Source organism: Equus asinus, chromosome 30 (assembly GCF_041296235.1).
Source record: "Equus asinus isolate D_3611 breed Donkey chromosome 30, EquAss-T2T_v2, whole genome shotgun sequence".
NCBI lineage: Eukaryota > Metazoa > Chordata > Mammalia > Perissodactyla > Equidae > Equus > Equus asinus.
In genome coordinates, this window is record NC_091819.1 from 34579457 (window position 1) to 34593756 (window position 14300).

A 14300-nucleotide genomic window follows, 5' to 3' on the forward strand; every position below is an offset into this window, starting at 1 on the left:
GTTCCGGCGAGGCGAGCAGGTGGCTCCGGCGCGCTCGGCAGGTGCTTCCGCTGCGCCCGGCAGGTGGTTCCGGCGAGGCGAGCAGGTTGTTCCTGCGTGCTCGGCACGTGGTTCAGTTGGGTCTGGCAGGTGGTTTCGGTCTGTTCGGGGTGTGGTTCCAGCATCTCAGGCACATGGTTCTGGCACGTCTGAGAGGTGGTTCCGGCTGGCCCAACAGGTGTTTCTGGAGTCTCCGCCAAGTGGTTCTGGCGTAGCTGGCAGGTGGTTCCAGCCAGCCCGGCAGGTGTTTCCGGAGTGTTCACCAACTGGCTGTGGCGTAGCCGGCAGGTGATTTTGGCGTGTCCGACAGGTGGTTCTGGCGAGTCGAGCAGGTGCTTCCGGCATGCTCGGCAGGTGCTTCCGGTGTCATTGGCATGTGGTTCTGGCAGGTCTGAGAGGTGGTTCCGGCATGCCTGACAGGTGATTCCGGAGTGTTCGCCAAGCGGTTCTGGCATAGGCGGCAGGTGATTTTGCCATGTCCAGAATGTGGTTCCAGCGAGTCGAACATGTGGTTCCGGCGTGTCCGGCAGGTGTTTCCGGTCTGTCCAGCAGGTGGTTCTGGGGTGTCCGGCATGAGGTTCTGGCACGTCTGAGAGGTGGTTCCGGCCGGCCCGACATGCGTTTGCGGAGTGTCCGCCACGTGGTTCAGGCACGTCTGAGAGGTGGTTCCAGCATGCCCGGCAGGTTTTCCCGGAGAGTCCTCCAAGTGGTTCTGGCGTAGCCCGCAGGTGATTTTGGTGTGTCCGGCAGGTTGTTCCTTTCTGTCCGATAGGTTGTTCCGGCATGTCCAGCACGTGCTTCTGGCACTTCTGAGAGGTGGTTCTGGCATGCCGGGCAGGTTATTCCGGAGTGTCCGGTAAGTGGTTCTGGTGTAGCCGGCAGTTCATTTTGGCGTGTCTGGCACATGGGTCCTGCGAGTCGAGCAGGTGGTTCCGGCGTGCTCGGCAGGTGGTCCAGGCATGTCCGGCAGGTGGTTCCAGTCTGTCCAGGACGTGGTTCCAGCGTGTCCGGCACGTGGTTCTCTTACGTCTGAGAGGTGGTTCCTGCATGCCTGGCAGGTTATTGCGGATTGTCTGCCAGGTGGTTCTCTCATAGCCAGCTGTTGATTTTGGCCTGTCAGGCGGGTGGTTCTGGTGAGTCCAGCAGGTGGCTCCGGCGTGCTCGGCAGGTGGTTCTGGCATGTCTGGCAGGTGGTTCCGGCGAGTTGAGCAGCTGGTTCCAGCCTGTCCGTCAGGTTAGGGTTAGGGATAGGGTTAGGGTTACGGTTAGGGTTAGGGTTTAGGGTTTGGGGTTAGGGGTTAGGGTTAGGGGTAGGGTTAGGGTTAGGGTTACGGTTGGGTTAGGGTTTAGGGTTAGGCTTAGGGTTAGGGGTTAGGGTTAGGGTTAGGGTTTGGGGATAGGGTTAGGGTTAGGGTTAGGGTTAGGGCCCGGCACGTGGTTCCGGCGAGGCGAGCAGGTGGCTCCGGCGCGCTCGGCAGGTGCTTCCGCTGGGCCCGGCAGGTGGTTCCGGCGAGGCGAGCAGGTGGCTCCGGCGCGCTCGGCAGGTGCTTCCGCTGCGCCCGGCAGGTGGTTCCGGCGAGGCGAGCAGGTTGTTCCTGCGTGCTCGGCACGTGGTTCAGTTGGGTCTGGCAGGTGGTTTCGGTCTGTTCGGGGTGTGGTTCCAGCATCTCAGGCACATGGTTCTGGCACGTCTGAGAGGTGGTTCCGGCTGGCCCAACAGTTGTTTCTGGAGTCTCCGCCAAGTGGTTCTGGCGTAGCTGGCAGGTGGTTCCAGCCAGCCCGGCAGGTGTTTCCGGAGTGTTCACCAACTGGCTGTGGCGTAGCCGGCAGGTGATTTTGGCGTGTCCGACAGGTGGTTCTGGCGAGTCGAGCAGGTGCTTCCGGCATGCTCGGCAGGTGCTTCCGGTGTCATTGGCATGTGGTTCTGGCAGGTCTGAGAGGTGGTTCCGGCATGCCTGACAGGTGATTCCGGAGTGTTCGCCAAGCGGTTCTGGCATAGGCGGCAGGTGATTTTGCCATGTCCAGAATGTGGTTCCAGCGAGTCGAACATGTGGTTCCGGCGTGTCCGGCAGGTGTTTCCGGTCTGTCCAGCAGGTGGTTCTGGGGTGTCCGGCATGAGGTTCTGGCACGTCTGAGAGGTGGTTCCGGCCGGCCCGACATGCGTTTGCGGAGTGTCCGCCACGTGGTTCAGGCACGTCTGAGAGGTGGTTCCAGCATGCCCGGCAGGTTTTCCCGGAGAGTCCTCCAAGTGGTTCTGGCGTAGCCCGCAGGTGATTTTGGTGTGTCCGGCAGGTTGTTCCTTTCTGTCCGATAGGTTGTTCCGGCATGTCCAGCACGTGCTTCTGGCACTTCTGAGAGGTGGTTCTGGCATGCCGGGCAGGTTATTCCGGAGTGTCCGGTAAGTGGTTCTGGTGTAGCCGGCAGTTCATTTTGGCGTGTCTGGCACATGGGTCCTGCGAGTCGAGCAGGTGGTTCCGGCGTGCTCGGCAGGTGGTCCAGGCATGTCCGGCAGGTGGTTCCAGTCTGTCCAGGACGTGGTTCCAGCGTGTCCGGCACGTGGTTCTCTTACGTCTGAGAGGTGGTTCCTGCATGCCTGGCAGGTTATTGCGGATTGTCTGCCAGGTGGTTCTCTCATAGCCAGCTGTTGATTTTGGCCTGTCAGGCGGGTGGTTCTGGTGAGTCCAGCAGGTGGCTCCGGCGTGCTCGGCAGGTGGTTCTGGCATGTCTGGCAGGTGGTTCCGGCGAGTTGAGCAGCTGGTTCCAGCCTGTCCGTCAGGTTAGGGTTAGGGATAGGGTTAGGGTTACGGTTAGGGTTAGGGTTTAGGGTTTGGGGTTAGGGGTTAGGGTTAGGGGTAGGGTTAGGGTTAGGGTTACGGTTGGGTTAGGGTTTAGGGTTAGGCTTAGGGTTAGGGGTTAGGGTTAGGGTTAGGGTTTGGGGATAGGGTTAGGGTTAGGGTTAGGGTTAGGGCCCGGCACGTGGTTCCGGCGAGGCGAGCAGGTGGCTCCGGCGCGCTCGGCAGGTGCTTCCGCTGGGCCCGGCAGGTGGTTCCGGCGAGGCGAGCAGGTGGCTCCGGCGCGCTCGGCACGTGCTTCCGCTGGGCCCGGCAGGTGGTTCCGGCGAGGCGAGCAGGTGGCTCCGGCGCGCTCGGCAGGTGCTTCCGCTGCGCCCGGCAGGTGGTTCCGTCGAGGCGAGCACGTTGTTCCTGCGTGCTCGGCACGTGGTTCAGTTGGGTCTGGCAGGTGGTTTCGGTCTGTTCGGGGTGTGGTTCCAGCATCTCAGGCACATGGTTCTGGCACGTCTGAGAGGTGGTTCCGGCTGGCCCAACAGGTGTTTCTGGAGTCTCCGCCAAGTGGTTCTGGCGTAGCTGGCAGGTGGTTCCAGCCAGCCCGGCAGGTGTTTCCGGAGTGTTCACCAACTGGCTGTGGCGTAGCCGGCAGGTGATTTTGGCGTGTCCGACAGGTGGTTCTGGCGAGTCGAGCAGGTGCTTCCGGCATGCTCGGCAGGTGCTTCCGGTGTCATTGGCATGTGGTTCTGGCAGGTCTGAGAGGTGGTTCCGGCATGCCTGACAGGTGATTCCGGAGTGTTCGCCAAGCGGTTCTGGCATAGGCGGCAGGTGATTTTGCCATGTCCAGAATGTGGTTCCAGCGAGTCGAACATGTGGTTCCGGCGTGTCCGGCAGGTGTTTCCGGTCTGTCCAGCAGGTGGTTCTGGGGTGTCCGGCATGAGGTTCTGGCACGTCTGAGAGGTGGTTCCGGCCGGCCCGACATGCGTTTGCGGAGTGTCCGCCACGTGGTTCAGGCACGTCTGAGAGGTGGTTCCAGCATGCCCGGCAGGTTTTCCCGGAGAGTCCTCCAAGTGGTTCTGGCGTAGCCCACAGGTGATTTTGGTGTGTCCGGCAGGTTGTTCCTTTCTGTCCGATAGGTTGTTCCGGCATGTCCAGCACGTGCTTCTGGCACTTCTGAGAGGTGGTTCTGGCATGCCGGGCAGGTTATTCCGGAGTGTCCGGTAAGTGGTTCTGGTGTAGCCGGCAGTTCATTTTGGCGTGTCTGGCACATGGGTCCTGCGAGTCGAGCAGGTGGTTCCGGCGTGCTCGGCAGGTGGTCCAGGCATGTCCGGCAGGTGGTTCCAGTCTGTCCAGGACGTGGTTCCAGCGTGTCCGGCACGTGGTTCTCTTACGTCTGAGAGGTGGTTCCTGCATGCCTGGCAGGTTATTGCGGATTGTCTGCCAGGTGGTTCTCTCATAGCCAGCTGTTGATTTTGGCCTGTCAGGCGGGTGGTTCTGGTGAGTCCAGCAGGTGGCTCCGGCGTGCTCGGCAGGTGGTTCTGGCATGTCTGGCAGGTGGTTCCGGCGAGTTGAGCAGCTGGTTCCAGCCTGTCCGTCAGGTTAGGGTTAGGGATAGGGTTAGGGTTACGGTTAGGGTTAGGGTTTAGGGTTTGGGGTTAGGGGTTAGGGTTAGGGGTAGGGTTAGGGTTAGGGTTACGGTTGGGTTAGGGTTTAGGGTTAGGCTTAGGGTTAGGGGTTAGGGTTAGGGTTAGGGTTTGGGGATAGGGTTAGGGTTAGGGTTAGGGTTAGGGCCCGGCACGTGGTTCCGGCGAGGCGAGCAGGTGGCTCCGGCGCGCTCGGCAGGTGCTTCCGCTGGGCCCGGCAGGTGGTTCCGGCGAGGCGAGCAGGTGGCTCCGGCGCGCTCGGCACGTGCTTCCGCTGGGCCCGGCAGGTGGTTCCGGCGAGGCGAGCAGGTGGCTCCGGCGCGCTCGGCAGGTGCTTCCGCTGCGCCCGGCAGGTGGTTCCGGCGAGGCGAGCAGGTTGTTCCTGCGTGCTCGGCACGTGGTTCAGTTGGGTCTGGCAGGTGGTTTCGGTCTGTTCGGGGTGTGGTTCCAGCATCTCAGGCACATGGTTCTGGCACGTCTGAGAGGTGGTTCCGGCTGGCCCAACAGGTGTTTCTGGAGTCTCCGCCAAGTGGTTCTGGCGTAGCTGGCAGGTGGTTCCAGCCAGCCCGGCAGGTGTTTCCGGAGTGTTCACCAACTGGCTGTGGCGTAGCCGGCAGGTGATTTTGGCGTGTCCGACAGGTGGTTCTGGCGAGTCGAGCAGGTGCTTCCGGCATGCTCGGCAGGTGCTTCCGGTGTCATTGGCATGTGGTTCTGGCAGGTCTGAGAGGTGGTTCCGGCATGCCTGACAGGTGATTCCGGAGTGTTCGCCAAGCGGTTCTGGCATAGGCGGCAGGTGATTTTGCCATGTCCAGAATGTGGTTCCAGCGAGTCGAACATGTGGTTCCGGCGTGTCCGGCAGGTGTTTCCGGTCTGTCCAGCAGGTGGTTCTGGGGTGTCCGGCATGAGGTTCTGGCACGTCTGAGAGGTGGTTCCGGCCGGCCCGACATGCGTTTGCGGAGTGTCCGCCACGTGGTTCAGGCACGTCTGAGAGGTGGTTCCAGCATGCCCGGCAGGTTTTCCCGGAGAGTCCTCCAAGTGGTTCTGGCGTAGCCCGCAGGTGATTTTGGTGTGTCCGGCAGGTTGTTCCTTTCTGTCCGATAGGTTGTTCCGGCATGTCCAGCACGTGCTTCTGGCACTTCTGAGAGGTGGTTCTGGCATGCCGGGCAGGTTATTCCGGAGTGTCCGGTAAGTGGTTCTGGTGTAGCCGGCAGTTCATTTTGGCGTGTCTGGCACATGGGTCCTGCGAGTCGAGCAGGTGGTTCCGGCGTGCTCGGCAGGTGGTCCAGGCATGTCCGGCAGGTGGTTCCAGTCTGTCCAGGACGTGGTTCCAGCGTGTCCGGCACGTGGTTCTCTTACGTCTGAGAGGTGGTTCCTGCATGCCTGGCAGGTTATTGCGGATTGTCTGCCAGGTGGTTCTCTCATAGCCAGCTGTTGATTTTGGCCTGTCAGGCGGGTGGTTCTGGTGAGTCCAGCAGGTGGCTCCGGCGTGCTCGGCAGGTGGTTCTGGCATGTCTGGCAGGTGGTTCCGGCGAGTTGAGCAGCTGGTTCCAGCCTGTCCGTCAGGTTAGGGTTAGGGATAGGGTTAGGGTTACGGTTAGGGTTAGGGTTTAGGGTTTGGGGTTAGGGGTTAGGGTTAGGGGTAGGGTTAGGGTTAGGGTTACGGTTGGGTTAGGGTTTAGGGTTAGGCTTAGGGTTAGGGGTTAGGGTTAGGGTTAGGGTTTGGGGATAGGGTTAGGGTTAGGGTTAGGGTTAGGGCCCGGCACGTGGTTCCGGCGAGGCGAGCAGGTGGCTCCGGCGCGCTCGGCAGGTGCTTCCGCTGGGCCCGGCAGGTGGTTCCGGCGAGGCGAGCAGGTGGCTCCGGCGCGCTCGGCAGGTGCTTCCGCTGCGCCCGGCAGGTGGTTCCGGCGAGGCGAGCAGGTTGTTCCTGCGTGCTCGGCACGTGGTTCAGTTGGGTCTGGCAGGTGGTTTCGGTCTGTTCGGGGTGTGGTTCCAGCATCTCAGGCACATGGTTCTGGCACGTCTGAGAGGTGGTTCCGGCTGGCCCAACAGGTGTTTCTGGAGTCTCCGCCAAGTGGTTCTGGCGTAGCTGGCAGGTGGTTCCAGCCAGCCCGGCAGGTGTTTCCGGAGTGTTCACCAACTGGCTGTGGCGTAGCCGGCAGGTGATTTTGGCGTGTCCGACAGGTGGTTCTGGCGAGTCGAGCAGGTGCTTCCGGCATGCTCGGCAGGTGCTTCCGGTGTCATTGGCATGTGGTTCTGGCAGGTCTGAGAGGTGGTTCCGGCATGCCTGACAGGTGATTCCGGAGTGTTCGCCAAGCGGTTCTGGCATAGGCGGCAGGTGATTTTGCCATGTCCAGAATGTGGTTCCAGCGAGTCGAACATGTGGTTCCGGCGTGTCCGGCAGGTGTTTCCGGTCTGTCCAGCAGGTGGTTCTGGGGTGTCCGGCATGAGGTTCTGGCACGTCTGAGAGGTGGTTCCGGCCGGCCCGACATGCGTTTGCGGAGTGTCCGCCACGTGGTTCAGGCACGTCTGAGAGGTGGTTCCAGCATGCCCGGCAGGTTTTCCCGGAGAGTCCTCCAAGTGGTTCTGGCGTAGCCCGCAGGTGATTTTGGTGTGTCCGGCAGGTTGTTCCTTTCTGTCCGATAGGTTGTTCCGGCATGTCCAGCACGTGCTTCTGGCACTTCTGAGAGGTGGTTCTGGCATGCCGGGCAGGTTATTCCGGAGTGTCCGGTAAGTGGTTCTGGTGTAGCCGGCAGTTCATTTTGGCGTGTCTGGCACATGGGTCCTGCGAGTCGAGCAGGTGGTTCCGGCGTGCTCGGCAGGTGGTCCAGGCATGTCCGGCAGGTGGTTCCAGTCTGTCCAGGACGTGGTTCCAGCGTGTCCGGCACGTGGTTCTCTTACGTCTGAGAGGTGGTTCCTGCATGCCTGGCAGGTTATTGCGGATTGTCTGCCAGGTGGTTCTCTCATAGCCAGCTGTTGATTTTGGCCTGTCAGGCGGGTGGTTCTGGTGAGTCCAGCAGGTGGCTCCGGCGTGCTCGGCAGGTGGTTCTGGCATGTCTGGCAGGTGGTTCCGGCGAGTTGAGCAGCTGGTTCCAGCCTGTCCGTCAGGTTAGGGTTAGGGATAGGGTTAGGGTTACGGTTAGGGTTAGGGTTTAGGGTTTGGGGTTAGGGGTTAGGGTTAGGGGTAGGGTTAGGGTTAGGGTTACGGTTGGGTTAGGGTTTAGGGTTAGGCTTAGGGTTAGGGGTTAGGGTTAGGGTTAGGGTTTGGGGATAGGGTTAGGGTTAGGGTTAGGGTTAGGGCCCGGCACGTGGTTCCGGCGAGGCGAGCAGGTGGCTCCGGCGCGCTCGGCAGGTGCTTCCGCTGGGCCCGGCAGGTGGTTCCGGCGAGGCGAGCAGGTGGCTCCGGCGCGCTCGGCACGTGCTTCCGCTGGGCCCGGCAGGTGGTTCCGGCGAGGCGAGCAGGTGGCTCCGGCGCGCTCGGCAGGTGCTTCCGCTGCGCCCGGCAGGTGGTTCCGTCGAGGCGAGCACGTTGTTCCTGCGTGCTCGGCACGTGGTTCAGTTGGGTCTGGCAGGTGGTTTCGGTCTGTTCGGGGTGTGGTTCCAGCATCTCAGGCACATGGTTCTGGCACGTCTGAGAGGTGGTTCCGGCTGGCCCAACAGGTGTTTCTGGAGTCTCCGCCAAGTGGTTCTGGCGTAGCTGGCAGGTGGTTCCAGCCAGCCCGGCAGGTGTTTCCGGAGTGTTCACCAACTGGCTGTGGCGTAGCCGGCAGGTGATTTTGGCGTGTCCGACAGGTGGTTCTGGCGAGTCGAGCAGGTGCTTCCGGCATGCTCGGCAGGTGCTTCCGGTGTCATTGGCATGTGGTTCTGGCAGGTCTGAGAGGTGGTTCCGGCATGCCTGACAGGTGATTCCGGAGTGTTCGCCAAGCGGTTCTGGCATAGGCGGCAGGTGATTTTGCCATGTCCAGAATGTGGTTCCAGCGAGTCGAACATGTGGTTCCGGCGTGTCCGGCAGGTGTTTCCGGTCTGTCCAGCAGGTGGTTCTGGGGTGTCCGGCATGAGGTTCTGGCACGTCTGAGAGGTGGTTCCGGCCGGCCCGACATGCGTTTGCGGAGTGTCCGCCACGTGGTTCAGGCACGTCTGAGAGGTGGTTCCAGCATGCCCGGCAGGTTTTCCCGGAGAGTCCTCCAAGTGGTTCTGGCGTAGCCCGCAGGTGATTTTGGTGTGTCCGGCAGGTTGTTCCTTTCTGTCCGATAGGTTGTTCCGGCATGTCCAGCACGTGCTTCTGGCACTTCTGAGAGGTGGTTCTGGCATGCCGGGCAGGTTATTCCGGAGTGTCCGGTAAGTGGTTCTGGTGTAGCCGGCAGTTCATTTTGGCGTGTCTGGCACATGGGTCCTGCGAGTCGAGCAGGTGGTTCCGGCGTGCTCGGCAGGTGGTCCAGGCATGTCCGGCAGGTGGTTCCAGTCTGTCCAGGACGTGGTTCCAGCGTGTCCGGCACGTGGTTCTCTTACGTCTGAGAGGTGGTTCCTGCATGCCTGGCAGGTTATTGCGGATTGTCTGCCAGGTGGTTCTCTCATAGCCAGCTGTTGATTTTGGCCTGTCAGGCGGGTGGTTCTGGTGAGTCCAGCAGGTGGCTCCGGCGTGCTCGGCAGGTGGTTCTGGCATGTCTGGCAGGTGGTTCCGGCGAGTTGAGCAGCTGGTTCCAGCCTGTCCGTCAGGTTAGGGTTAGGGATAGGGTTAGGGTTACGGTTAGGGTTAGGGTTTAGGGTTTGGGGTTAGGGGTTAGGGTTAGGGGTAGGGTTAGGGTTAGGGTTACGGTTGGGTTAGGGTTTAGGGTTAGGCTTAGGGTTAGGGGTTAGGGTTAGGGTTAGGGTTTGGGGATAGGGTTAGGGTTAGGGTTAGGGTTAGGGCCCGGCACGTGGTTCCGGCGAGGCGAGCAGGTGGCTCCGGCGCGCTCGGCAGGTGCTTCCGCTGGGCCCGGCAGGTGGTTCCGGCGAGGCGAGCAGGTGGCTCCGGCGCGCTCGGCACGTGCTTCCGCTGGGCCCGGCAGGTGGTTCCGGCGAGGCGAGCAGGTGGCTCCGGCGCGCTCGGCAGGTGCTTCCGCTGCGCCCGGCAGGTGGTTCCGGCGAGGCGAGCAGGTTGTTCCTGCGTGCTCGGCACGTGGTTCAGTTGGGTCTGGCAGGTGGTTTCGGTCTGTTCGGGGTGTGGTTCCAGCATCTCAGGCACATGGTTCTGGCACGTCTGAGAGGTGGTTCCGGCTGGCCCAACAGGTGTTTCTGGAGTCTCCGCCAAGTGGTTCTGGCGTAGCTGGCAGGTGGTTCCAGCCAGCCCGGCAGGTGTTTCCGGAGTGTTCACCAACTGGCTGTGGCGTAGCCGGCAGGTGATTTTGGCGTGTCCGACAGGTGGTTCTGGCGAGTCGAGCAGGTGCTTCCGGCATGCTCGGCAGGTGCTTCCGGTGTCATTGGCATGTGGTTCTGGCAGGTCTGAGAGGTGGTTCCGGCATGCCTGACAGGTGATTCCGGAGTGTTCGCCAAGCGGTTCTGGCATAGGCGGCAGGTGATTTTGCCATGTCCAGAATGTGGTTCCAGCGAGTCGAACATGTGGTTCCGGCGTGTCCGGCAGGTGTTTCCGGTCTGTCCAGCAGGTGGTTCTGGGGTGTCCGGCATGAGGTTCTGGCACGTCTGAGAGGTGGTTCCGGCCGGCCCGACATGCGTTTGCGGAGTGTCCGCCACGTGGTTCAGGCACGTCTGAGAGGTGGTTCCAGCATGCCCGGCAGGTTTTCCCGGAGAGTCCTCCAAGTGGTTCTGGCGTAGCCCGCAGGTGATTTTGGTGTGTCCGGCAGGTTGTTCCTTTCTGTCCGATAGGTTGTTCCGGCATGTCCAGCACGTGCTTCTGGCACTTCTGAGAGGTGGTTCTGGCATGCCGGGCAGGTTATTCCGGAGTGTCCGGTAAGTGGTTCTGGTGTAGCCGGCAGTTCATTTTGGCGTGTCTGGCACATGGGTCCTGCGAGTCGAGCAGGTGGTTCCGGCGTGCTCGGCAGGTGGTCCAGGCATGTCCGGCAGGTGGTTCCAGTCTGTCCAGGACGTGGTTCCAGCGTGTCCGGCACGTGGTTCTCTTACGTCTGAGAGGTGGTTCCTGCATGCCTGGCAGGTTATTGCGGATTGTCTGCCAGGTGGTTCTCTCATAGCCAGCTGTTGATTTTGGCCTGTCAGGCGGGTGGTTCTGGTGAGTCCAGCAGGTGGCTCCGGCGTGCTCGGCAGGTGGTTCTGGCATGTCTGGCAGGTGGTTCCGGCGAGTTGAGCAGCTGGTTCCAGCCTGTCCGTCAGGTTAGGGTTAGGGATAGGGTTAGGGTTACGGTTAGGGTTAGGGTTTAGGGTTTGGGGTTAGGGGTTAGGGTTAGGGGTAGGGTTAGGGTTAGGGTTACGGTTGGGTTAGGGTTTAGGGTTAGGCTTAGGGTTAGGGGTTAGGGTTAGGGTTAGGGTTTGGGGATAGGGTTAGGGTTAGGGTTAGGGTTAGGGCCCGGCACGTGGTTCCGGCGAGGCGAGCAGGTGGCTCCGGCGCGCTCGGCAGGTGCTTCCGCTGGGCCCGGCAGGTGGTTCCGGCGAGGCGAGCAGGTGGCTCCGGCGCGCTCGGCAGGTGCTTCCGCTGCGCCCGGCAGGTGGTTCCGGCGAGGCGAGCAGGTTGTTCCTGCGTGCTCGGCACGTGGTTCAGTTGGGTCTGGCAGGTGGTTTCGGTCTGTTCGGGGTGTGGTTCCAGCATCTCAGGCACATGGTTCTGGCACGTCTGAGAGGTGGTTCCGGCTGGCCCAACAGTTGTTTCTGGAGTCTCCGCCAAGTGGTTCTGGCGTAGCTGGCAGGTGGTTCCAGCCAGCCCGGCAGGTGTTTCCGGAGTGTTCACCAACTGGCTGTGGCGTAGCCGGCAGGTGATTTTGGCGTGTCCGACAGGTGGTTCTGGCGAGTCGAGCAGGTGCTTCCGGCATGCTCGGCAGGTGCTTCCGGTGTCATTGGCATGTGGTTCTGGCAGGTCTGAGAGGTGGTTCCGGCATGCCTGACAGGTGATTCCGGAGTGTTCGCCAAGCGGTTCTGGCATAGGCGGCAGGTGATTTTGCCATGTCCAGAATGTGGTTCCAGCGAGTCGAACATGTGGTTCCGGCGTGTCCGGCAGGTGTTTCCGGTCTGTCCAGCAGGTGGTTCTGGGGTGTCCGGCATGAGGTTCTGGCACGTCTGAGAGGTGGTTCCGGCCGGCCCGACATGCGTTTGCGGAGTGTCCGCCACGTGGTTCAGGCACGTCTGAGAGGTGGTTCCAGCATGCCCGGCAGGTTTTCCCGGAGAGTCCTCCAAGTGGTTCTGGCGTAGCCCGCAGGTGATTTTGGTGTGTCCGGCAGGTTGTTCCTTTCTGTCCGATAGGTTGTTCCGGCATGTCCAGCACGTGCTTCTGGCACTTCTGAGAGGTGGTTCTGGCATGCCGGGCAGGTTATTCCGGAGTGTCCGGTAAGTGGTTCTGGTGTAGCCGGCAGTTCATTTTGGCGTGTCTGGCACATGGGTCCTGCGAGTCGAGCAGGTGGTTCCGGCGTGCTCGGCAGGTGGTCCAGGCATGTCCGGCAGGTGGTTCCAGTCTGTCCAGGACGTGGTTCCAGCGTGTCCGGCACGTGGTTCTCTTACGTCTGAGAGGTGGTTCCTGCATGCCTGGCAGGTTATTGCGGATTGTCTGCCAGGTGGTTCTCTCATAGCCAGCTGTTGATTTTGGCCTGTCAGGCGGGTGGTTCTGGTGAGTCCAGCAGGTGGCTCCGGCGTGCTCGGCAGGTGGTTCTGGCATGTCTGGCAGGTGGTTCCGGCGAGTTGAGCAGCTGGTTCCAGCCTGTCCGTCAGGTTAGGGTTAGGGATAGGGTTAGGGTTACGGTTAGGGTTAGGGTTTAGGGTTTGGGGTTAGGGGTTAGGGTTAGGGGTAGGGTTAGGGTTAGGGTTACGGTTGGGTTAGGGTTTAGGGTTAGGCTTAGGGTTAGGGGTTAGGGTTAGGGTTAGGGTTTGGGGATAGGGTTAGGGTTAGGGTTAGGGTTAGGGCCCGGCACGTGGTTCCGGCGAGGCGAGCAGGTGGCTCCGGCGCGCTCGGCAGGTGCTTCCGCTGGGCCCGGCAGGTGGTTCCGGCGAGGCGAGCAGGTGGCTCCGGCGCGCTCGGCACGTGCTTCCGCTGGGCCCGGCAGGTGGTTCCGGCGAGGCGAGCAGGTGGCTCCGGCGCGCTCGGCAGGTGCTTCCGCTGCGCCCGGCAGGTGGTTCCGGCGAGGCGAGCAGGTTGTTCCTGCGTGCTCGGCACGTGGTTCAGTTGGGTCTGGCAGGTGGTTTCGGTCTGTTCGGGGTGTGGTTCCAGCATCTCAGGCACATGGTTCTGGCACGTCTGAGAGGTGGTTCCGGCTGGCCCAACAGGTGTTTCTGGAGTCTCCGCCAAGTGGTTCTGGCGTAGCTGGCAGGTGGTTCCAGCCAGCCCGGCAGGTGTTTCCGGAGTGTTCACCAACTGGCTGTGGCGTAGCCGGCAGGTGATTTTGGCGTGTCCGACAGGTGGTTCTGGCGAGTCGAGCAGGTGCTTCCGGCATGCTCGGCAGGTGCTTCCGGTGTCATTGGCATGTGGTTCTGGCAGGTCTGAGAGGTGGTTCCGGCATGCCTGACAGGTGATTCCGGAGTGTTCGCCAAGCGGTTCTGGCATAGGCGGCAGGTGATTTTGCCATGTCCAGAATGTGGTTCCAGCGAGTCGAACATGTGGTTCCGGCGTGTCCGGCAGGTGTTTCCGGTCTGTCCAGCAGGTGGTTCTGGGGTGTCCGGCATGAGGTTCTGGCACGTCTGAGAGGTGGTTCCGGCCGGCCCGACATGCGTTTGCGGAGTGTCCGCCACGTGGTTCAGGCACGTCTGAGAGGTGGTTCCAGCATGCCCGGCAGGTTTTCCCGGAGAGTCCTCCAAGTGGTTCTGGCGTAGCCCGCAGGTGATTTTGGTGTGTCCGGCAGGTTGTTCCTTTCTGTCCGATAGGTTGTTCCGGCATGTCCAGCACGTGCTTCTGGCACTTCTGAGAGGTGGTTCTGGCATGCCGGGCAGGTTATTCCGGAGTGTCCGGTAAGTGGTTCTGGTGTAGCCGGCAGTTCATTTTGGCGTGTCTGGCACATGGGTCCTGCGAGTCGAGCAGGTGGTTCCGGCGTGCTCGGCAGGTGGTCCAGGCATGTCCGGCAGGTGGTTCCAGTCTGTCCAGGACGTGGTTCCAGCGTGTCCGGCACGTGGTTCTCTTACGTCTGAGAGGTGGTTCCTGCATGCCTGGCAGGTTATTGCGGATTGTCTGCCAGGTGGTTCTCTCATAGCCAGCTGTTGATTTTGGCCTGTCAGGCGGGTGGTTCTGGTGAGTCCAGCAGGTGGCTCCGGCGTGCTCGGCAGGTGGTTCTGGCATGTCTGGCAGGTGGTTCCGGCGAGTTGAGCAGCTGGTTCCAGCCTGTCCGTCAGGTTAGGGTTAGGGATAGGGTTAGGGTTACGGTTAGGGTTAGGGTTTAGGGTTTGGGGTTAGGGGTTAGGGTTAGGGGTAGGGTTAGGGTTAGGGTTACGGTTGGGTTAGGGTTTAGGGTTAGGCTTAGGGTTAGGGGTTAGGGTTAGGGTTAGGGTTTGGGGATAGGGTTAGGGTTAGGGTTAGGGTTAGGGCCCGGCACGTGGTTCCGGCGAGGCGAGCAGGTGGCTCCGGCGCGCTCGGCAGGTGCTTCCGCTGGGCCCGGCAGGTGGTTCCGGCGAGGCGAGCAGGTGGCTCCGGCGCGCTCGGCACGTGCTTCCGCTGGGCCCGGCAGGTGGTTCCGGCGAGGCGAGCAGGTGGCTC